The sequence below is a fragment of the Lathyrus oleraceus genome, chromosome 7 (genome assembly GCF_024323335.1).
Source record: "Lathyrus oleraceus cultivar Zhongwan6 chromosome 7, CAAS_Psat_ZW6_1.0, whole genome shotgun sequence".
NCBI lineage: Eukaryota > Viridiplantae > Streptophyta > Magnoliopsida > Fabales > Fabaceae > Lathyrus > Lathyrus oleraceus.
In genome coordinates, this window is record NC_066585.1 from 189,521,152 (window position 1) to 189,530,501 (window position 9,350).

A 9,350-nucleotide genomic window follows, 5' to 3' on the forward strand; every position below is an offset into this window, starting at 1 on the left:
CCCGAACGGACTTACGTCTAAGCCAAGCCCGATTCATGCATGCTCGTATGATTCGACTTTCGCGGTGGATATCCGGTTCCCCTATGGGACTTAAACCCACTATTGAGAATCGTCACTCGTATGGGACTTTACCCACTTTGAGTCTATTTCACCGTATGGGCCTTATCCCACTTTCATGTCCACCTTTCCCCCATGTTCGCCATGGTTGGGGCTCAAACCCAATTGAGGCTCGAATCATTGGTCCCATATCCCAATGCTTACACGTTTAAGCATACCAAAAGAGATGTGTACCACCACATAAAAACACACATTTTGAATACATGATCGGTTTCACAAATCATCGGTTCCACGAACCATAACAAATTCATAAACCATAGGTGACTTCATTCACCATAATACACAACAATAACATTGCATGTTCCATACAATGGGTTTCATTCTCAATCATGGCAACAATTCGTCCACGACCTCCACATAATGGTCGTACGAATGAATACCGTATTCTTATACATATATCTCACATGTTCCATAACCTAGATCATATTTTTAAGTTATTAATCACGTTATTCTCCTAGATTTCTTCACTCATCTTTGTAAGGTTTTTAATCATGTTACTTCACCTTCCACATAAAAATATTTAATTTTCATCATGATATAATTCATGGCATTTATAAATCACATAATATTCTATAACATGGAACAATAATAATAGCCCTTTACGTAATATTCATGGCATTTTTAAAAGACGTGACCATTTTTCCTCTGTTACTTCATTTCCAACCAAACCCACACTCATTCTTCCAACACATCCATCTTACTACATGCTCACATACACATGTACAACAATAATCCCAAGTTCAAAACTACAAGGGTCTCAATATCATAACATAACCATAGTAAATCATATTATCACAATAATCACATAGAACATATCAAGCACATGTTCATAAAACAACAACATCAAGAGTAATATTCATCACATGTAATATTCATCACATAGCTCGGATTGTTCATGATTTGTTTATGATTCTATAACCCTAGTTTCTATAGAAATTTAGAGTTTCTAACTAGAACTCACCTAGTAGAAGAATAAGATGAAGTTGGTGATGATGAAGATGACATAATGATGGTGGTGATGAATATGATTTCCCATCTTCTTCCTTCCTCTTCTTCTCTTCTTCCTCTTTCTCTTCCTTCTTCTCCTCTTTTCCCTTTCTTCTTTTCTTTCTTTCTGATAATTCTTTCTCTCTTCTACCTACTCTCCTTATCTTTTTTTTTCTTCTTTCAACCCCCACCACACAATATATACACTATATAATATATATATATATATATATAGTATATAATATTAAGTAGTGACATAAAATATCCCAAGTGATATTTTATCTTCCAGTACCAATTGACCAATTATTAATGTTACCAAAAATGTCCTCTCTTGTACTTATTAGTATTGGTCTGTCTCTTTATTAATAGTTAATCTCTTTAGAGTTCACTGGTTACTCTATTGGTCCCAATTGACAACATTTAGAGCACATATGAGCTCTAATTGTTACAACTAACAAAAGATATAGTACACGGGTACTCAATTGATCTCAACTGACAACTAATTGAGCATTTAAGGGAATATGGGATATTACATTCTCCCCCCCCCCCCCTTAAATTGAAATTCGCCCCCGAATTTCCTTCACTCAACAAACAAATAATTCTTGTATCAACGTCTTAGACCAACGCTTAACTTCTCTTCAATTCCAAGTCTCTGACATACTCATTCTTCTAACTTGTCTTTGTGACAAATTTCCTTCTTCATAAACTCTTGAAACTTCTTGATTTCCATCACAATCTCATTCTGATATTGGATTAACATTTAAACTTGCTTCCACTTAATTCCTCTGATATACCGCTCAACATCAGTTGGTCACTTTCTTCTCAGAAACCACGACTTCCCTTCCTTGCACTAAATTACATAAAACATAATTACGACATCTTATCACAACTCGGTTAATCAATACTCATTAATCCTTCATAAGAAAATTTATTGATACCTTGACCGCACACAATATTGACTACTCTTCTCTTATTATTCCTTCAATAAATGTGACAAACTTGTAATCCATCTATCGGTAATCGTATAAACTTCACTTGATCTGTTACTGTATGCTACAAGCCCTTGCTCCTACTGCTTTCCTTCTCTCGTTCTACTCCAATGAGATAGAACCATTAGTACGAAATTGTCTTACTGTTATCCTTACCTCCATTCTTAAGAGTAACTATCTCCCTGATCCCCATAGACTTGATTGGGCTCTTTCTTTCGTCACCTTCCATTGTGATACTCTGATTCCAATAGTGGAACACCTGGGTTTCCTAGGCACTACTGGTTAGTTGACAATCTACAAAGAAACACACTTATCCTACAGAGTGCCTACTGTCCAAAATGGTACTAGAACCTCACTGACATCCATTAGTAGAATAAATTTTTCGCTGACACGCAAAGGTTTAAAATATGACCAACACTCTTCAGAAGATAGGTATCCAGGAGCTACATTACTACAACCATAAAACATATAACATCCAAATTCATCATGTGTTCGATGCAGCTAAACCAAATTAGTTTGACAACATCCGGTTCTAGTTACTATATTCCATATCAAATCCTCTTGTAGGGCTTTGATTCACTCAAGATTTCTCCTGACACATAATCTCGACCAAAACAACATAACACCATCAAGGAACTTTAAATCATCAACGAGACACCACTTCTAAGGAACTTAAACAATCTAGAGCGTAACTATGAGTGTTCATACACCTCATAGAGTCACACATAATATTTCACACACTTCTAGCGATAACATTTCACTTCGTATCCAAAATCGTTCATCTCAATCGTCCTGTCCCATCTTCCATAATCTTAGCTCTTGCTCTTACTAATATACAATCCGAGTTACCTGTTTAACTTTAAGAATCTACTTCTCGTTCCATCTTGGAAGTAAACCTTCACAAATCCTTCCAATAGTCTAGAGCATCATTGTATACAAAAATACTACTCTCCTTGGGGTCCTCATCTGAAGCCATGAATCCAAGAAGTTATTGAATTCCATATCTCGACTAACCAATTTACACCTCACTAACGCATACAATATACTAAACTAATCCCTTCCAGATCACCACTTAGTAGGTCTCTTCCAAGTCTATTCCGTATAGTTATTCATAATCATAATAGTGGTACTTCCCAGACTTACTTAAACTGAGCATGGTCTACCAGGTTGGTTTTCCCACACGTCTGACTTCCATGATATCTCCTCAGATGACCAACTACGCACTACACCTTCAAAAATCCCAATTTCAAAACTACCAATCTGACTTGTGGTAACTTGTAACTCCATCCTCGATTTGTACATCCACAACGATACACTTATGACAATTAAGACACCCTTAGCTCCAACACGATATGAATGTTTATACTCCGGGATCAACCAACCAAACACTCCTCAAGAAGATAAATAACAACCAAACTTCCAATAAGCCAATATTACTCTTGCAATCCAAATAAAATGCACTTAAGATGAACCTTATCATTGCCACACACTTATGACTGGAATTTTCTTCTAACCAACACCTACTACACCCTTCATCATACTGGGGTTACTTGCCTAGATGACTTGCTACGGACAATCCTCATCGTTTCCCAATAAGCTCTTACAACATAACATATTCAACATCCTACACTTAGTCCACAAGCTCCAGCTTGGTTTATCTTTCATTGTCTATCATCAACTCAACTTCTTAGAATACAAGACTCACTGCTCAACAAAATGTATGTTACTTTACATCCATCTCCAGACAAGGAATCCATTACACTTATTTGTGACCATAATGCTGCTATCACATACTTCTCTTCATACTAAGGTTTAACTTCCTCCATTCCACTACATACTCTAGAAATCCTCGACACAAACAATCATCAACTACACGCCCATAACTTCGTCTTAATGAATCTTAATGGTCTCATTGTACCTTTATCTAAAATGTACCCCATTACAACGATTGTATTGCAACATCCACACTACTTCCACACTCGGTGTTCACTTGTCTCCCTATGGTAATTCTCTCAGTTCCAATTACAAAACCATTCTAATAGAATTCCTTAAATCCAACTTATTTGCTCTTCTCCTCAACCAGATCTCATATAAGCAAAACTTACTGGAGCTTCCATTACTATATAATGTGTGTTATCTGTTTCTAACACAAACTCTTATAATTGATCTTTAGGTAACTCAACATTCCGTTACAGTTGCTCACTAACACTAAACCTCTGACTAGCTATCTTGAACCCGATCTCCCTTTTAAGATTGGATATACTTGGTTTATCTTCTAACCTCCATTGGTCCATACTTGTTTCACTTGGAACAGACAACCATGTCCTAGAGTCTCTCCTTAGACTTCACCACTACCTTAGGCTCCTAACAAAACTGAACGTCCTTATCCCTAAAGTCCTTAACCTCTTGCAAGGTACAATCCCAAATATATATACTCCACGAAGTACTCTCGTTCTTCCAAAATATTTTAGAGGCCTTAGAAACTAAAACACTGATACACTACCTCACTTCCAAACCTTATGACATATGTGCAACATAACCATCCTTTCTCCTTTACCATACATAATCACTCACAATACTTATTCCAAATTAGTGAGTATATCTTACTCCACTAGCAATTCACACCTCTCTCAAAGCTCTGACAATTCATCCAATAGAGATCCTCAACTTCTCAACTTTGTTAACACCGCAGAATCGCTTGAATGATACACTACTCTTCAATTCCATAATACCCAAATCACAACGCCTCTGAAACTTCAACTGGGCCATCTAGTTCTCCTTACTTTCTAACTATTGGCTTGAGCCTACTCTCAAAGCACAAGTTCAACCCACACTTCGGAGTCCTCGTGGTCACTCAACCATGATCCTACCTACCATGCACATATCATTAGGTTGATCAGGCCCAATACTATATATAGTGATATTAAGAATCATGTTGGCTAAATACACATATGAGGCAGGAATAGATTTTTACTTATGATGTTTCAAGGATAGATCGAGAATCGACCTGCTCTGATACCAACTGTAACAGCCCGTATAATATATATCTAAAATAATATCATACAAGTGTTAAATTTTGGTACTCTCACAACATAAGTGCCTAATGGCATCAATATATCTATACATGTCCAAACTAAAAACATCAATGGAACATGTTATACAATAATGCCTAAATAATAAAATCTAAGAACTATGTGCAGTATCTTCATTGCACGCAACTCCACAGCGGAAGATCCGAATAACTGCGTCCCTTGAAACATCCATAACAGCTTCTCATAGATTCAACCTGTAAGGATTACCTGAAAAATAACAACAATAGTGGGATGAGATAATAATCTCAATGAGTTCTCCTATCCTATGGGTCCACTCGGCTCTACAGGGTTTCTAATCAATATTCAACTCATATCCAACTCAAGTCAACAAGGGAACGAAGACTTGAGCGATGGGGAGACTATCTCGCAATTGTATGGCAACATGCATCTGAGTCCTCATAACTCAACCACGATAATTATCCAGATCACGACGCATCAATTCCCGAACGGACTTACGTCTAAGCCAAGCCCGGTTCATGCATGCTCGTATGATTCGACTTTTGCGGTGGATATCCGGTTCCCCTATGGGACTTAAACCCACTATTGAGAACCATCACTCGTATGGGACTTTACCCACTTTGAGTCTCTTTCACTGTATGGGCCTTATCCCACTTTGGTGTCCACCTTTCCCCCATGTCCGCCATGGTTGGGGCTCAAACCCAATTGAGGCTCGAATCATTGGTCCCACATCCCAATGCTTACACGTTTAAGCATACCAAAATAGATGTGTATCTCAATTGATATTTCATCTTCTAGTACCAATTGACCAATTATTAATGTTACCAAAAATGTCCTCTCTTGTACTTATTAATATTGGTCTGTCTCTTTATTAATAGTTAATCTCTTTAGAGTTCACTGGTTACTCTATTGGTCCCAACTGACAGCATTTAGAGCACATAGGAGCTCTAATTGTTACAACTAACAAAAGATATAATACACAGGTACTCAATTGATCTCAACTGACAACTAATTGAGCATTTAAGGAAATATGGGATATCACAGTTGTATAAATATTTTCTACTTCTTTCTTTAAAAGAAACTATTAAATTAATACTTTAGACAATATACACGCATGGCCCATTAACTCAGTTGGTTAGAGTGTCGTGCTAATAATGCGAAGGTCACACGTTCGAGACTTGCATGGGCCAATGATTGTTTCATTATGGGTTAAATCTGAAATCATTTGAGAAACATACCTAGTAGCTTAATTTCTATAATCTTTTTTATTTCTCCTTGTTCAAATATGTCATATAAATTACTTTACAAAAAGAAGTATGTGATAGAAAAATGTTCACATGCAATCGTTGTGCTGATGGTTGTCTTTGAAGGCATGCATCGCCATGTAAAATATTTCTCATGGTTAAACCTTGGCAAATTAGGGTTTCTATTTATTTTTCCACATATAAACCGCGGCTAACCTACATAGGACTTCTAACAATTTAACACAGTCATGATTATGCTTATAGGTATCTAAAAACTAATTCCATCATATGCATATTCTTAAATTTCATTTCCTTTTGTTGGTTTATATGGCCATAATTGATAAACCATGACCGAGCAACCCTATATTTAATTCAGAAAAGATTTAAGATGAACAATTATTGCTAGCTCAAGAAAGAAGTACCTATACGAAGGATGTGATAATTTGTTATGTACACTAGGAAAATACATACTCCCTCCGACCTTATTTATCAGAAGAAAAAAATCTTCTAATATGTTTAGTCTTAAATATAAGTCAGTGATAAAGAAAATCTAGGCACATTAAATTCTTTTAATAAAAAAAGTTAATCTTGCATTAATTACTTAATACTGCCTCTTTTTTTAATTAGAAGTAGTTTTGACATTTTCGCTCATATTAAAAAACGTAATCATTGTTGTATGAAAAAGAGAAATTATGAAATATTATTAAATTATCTTTTATTAATGGTATTATAAAGATAAACTTAAAGAAAGGGAATAAGAGAGAGTAATAAATTCTCAACCGTATAATAAGAAAAATAATATTAATGATTTATTGGTATTGTTAAATGACTTATAATTTGGTACATTTATTTTCTCAAAGCGACTTATAATAAAAAAAATAGAGGGAGTATCTTTAGGGGATGACAATTTAATTAAGGGAAAATTAGTAATTGTGTCTATTCTTGTAGGTGGAATCAAGAAAATTAAATATATTAACTACCATCCTTAATAAACGTGAAAGTTGTATTTTTTTTTTGTTTATAAGTATGTCCGAAGTACTATTTGATTAGGACGAACAATGTTATTATGATATAATAATTAGCGGTCGTACATGAAAGAAGGTCTTTATAGGCTATCACATGGCCAACCAAGAACATGATTTGATCAACCCTTCAAAAAAGTCAATGACTAGAAAATGGTCCTTTGAATATGTTTTTATTATCATTTCCTCAAGAGAATGACATAATAAAATGAATTGTATAATTAGTGTTTCTTATCTTATGTCTTCATCAGATTCATTCATTAATATGATGACCCTTCTTATCCGTCTCATTGAACTTTACAAAAGGTAATGACAGTGACAACTAGTTAATTGTGGATAACAGTTGGGAAGTTGAAGAGTATGCCTCTAAACGCCTTAGCAATGCCCCTTATTTCATGTAAGACCTTTCTACTAAATTCCCATAAGTCCATTAGGGTGTTTTCTCCAATTTTATCACGACATGTTTCCTTTGGCATGTCTTCTATATGGAACTTAGAAAGACCTTATTTAATAACATCATTGTCAAATAACACTCATCTGATATTGAAACTTGACACATACCGTGATTCACATGTCATAATAGTTTGATTTTATCGTTAATAAATTATGATTACACGAAACAATATTTTAAAACATAACACTAATATCAAGATTAATCAAGCTTTATCTTAAATGACTTAATTATTATATACATTCATTAACTAACCTAATTAAGTCTAATCACACTTCATTGTCTATCACCCATTTAGTCTTAAGTCTTACTATTATCTCATGCTTACTTAAAAATAAATGTCTTACAACCTAAAAATTGATTTCTATAACGCTTCAAAAATTAAGACTTTTACATACCTAAAATAATTTTTAATGCGTTATAAATCGATTTTTAGCTACCAAATAGCCTAATCAGTTCAAATACCTTATAAATTCATCTCCACATAACAACCACACCTTAGTATTTTCATATTTTCAGCGCCTGACTAACCTGACTCATATGACTTAACCTAACAAATACATTGTTGTTGTTGAAATTCAAGTACTTGATTTCCTATTATTGTAAATTTTCAACCTATTGTGAGATTTTCTCATTGTTTCCTCTATCACCTTAGCTTTCTTTGCATCCTTCTAGCCCACATTCAATTTTAAAATAAGATTGAAATTATGAAAAGTTAGAGATGCATGAACAATATTGTAGAAGAAGAAGATAAGGGTAACACATCAATACAATTGTATAAATATTTTCTACTTCTTTTTTTAAAAGAAACTATTAAATTTATATTTTAGACAATATACACTAATGGCCCATTAGCTCAGTTGGTTAGAGCGTCGTGTTAATAACGCGAATGTCCCAGGTTTGAGACCTGGATGGGCCAATGATTATTTTATTTTTGGCTAATAACACGAATGCCGCAGATTTAAGATGAAAAATTATTGCTAGCTCAAGAAAGAAGTACCTATATGAAGGATGTGATAATTTGTTATGTACACTAGGAAAATACATACTCCCTCCGACCTTATTTATCAGAAGAAAAAAAATCTTCTAATATGTTTAGTCTTAAATATAAGTCAGTGACAAAGAAAATCTAGGCACGTTTAATTCTTTTAATAAAAAAAAATTAATCTTGCATTAATTACTTAATATTGCCTCTTTTTTTTATTATAAGTAGTTTTGACATTTTCGCTCATATTAAAAAACGTAATCATTGTTGTATGAAAAAGAGAAATTATATAATATTATAAAATTATCTTTTATTAATGGTATTATAAAGATAAACTTAAAGAAAGGGAAGAAGAGAGAGTAGTAAATTCTCAAGCGTATAATAAGAAAAAAAAATATTAATGATTTATTGGTATTGTGAAATGACTTATAATTTGGTACATTTATTTTCTCAAAGCGAATTATAATAAAAAAAATAGAGGGGGTATTGTTAGGGGATGACAATT

The 9,350-nt window shown here is 34.1% G+C and overlaps 2 non-coding genes across 2 annotated transcripts; both read left to right on the forward strand.

Annotated features, from left to right (window-relative positions):
* The first annotated feature begins 6,259 nt into the window (after positions 1-6,259).
* Positions 6,260-6,333, forward strand: TRNAI-AAU (transfer RNA isoleucine (anticodon AAU)). The gene has a single exon. It is a non-coding gene; the product is annotated as a tRNA-Ile (tRNA).
* A 2,372-nt stretch (positions 6,334-8,705) lies between these two features.
* Positions 8,706-8,779, forward strand: TRNAI-AAU (transfer RNA isoleucine (anticodon AAU)). Its single transcript has one exon. It is a non-coding gene; the product is annotated as a tRNA-Ile (tRNA).
* Positions 8,780-9,350: the final 571 nt, after the last annotated feature.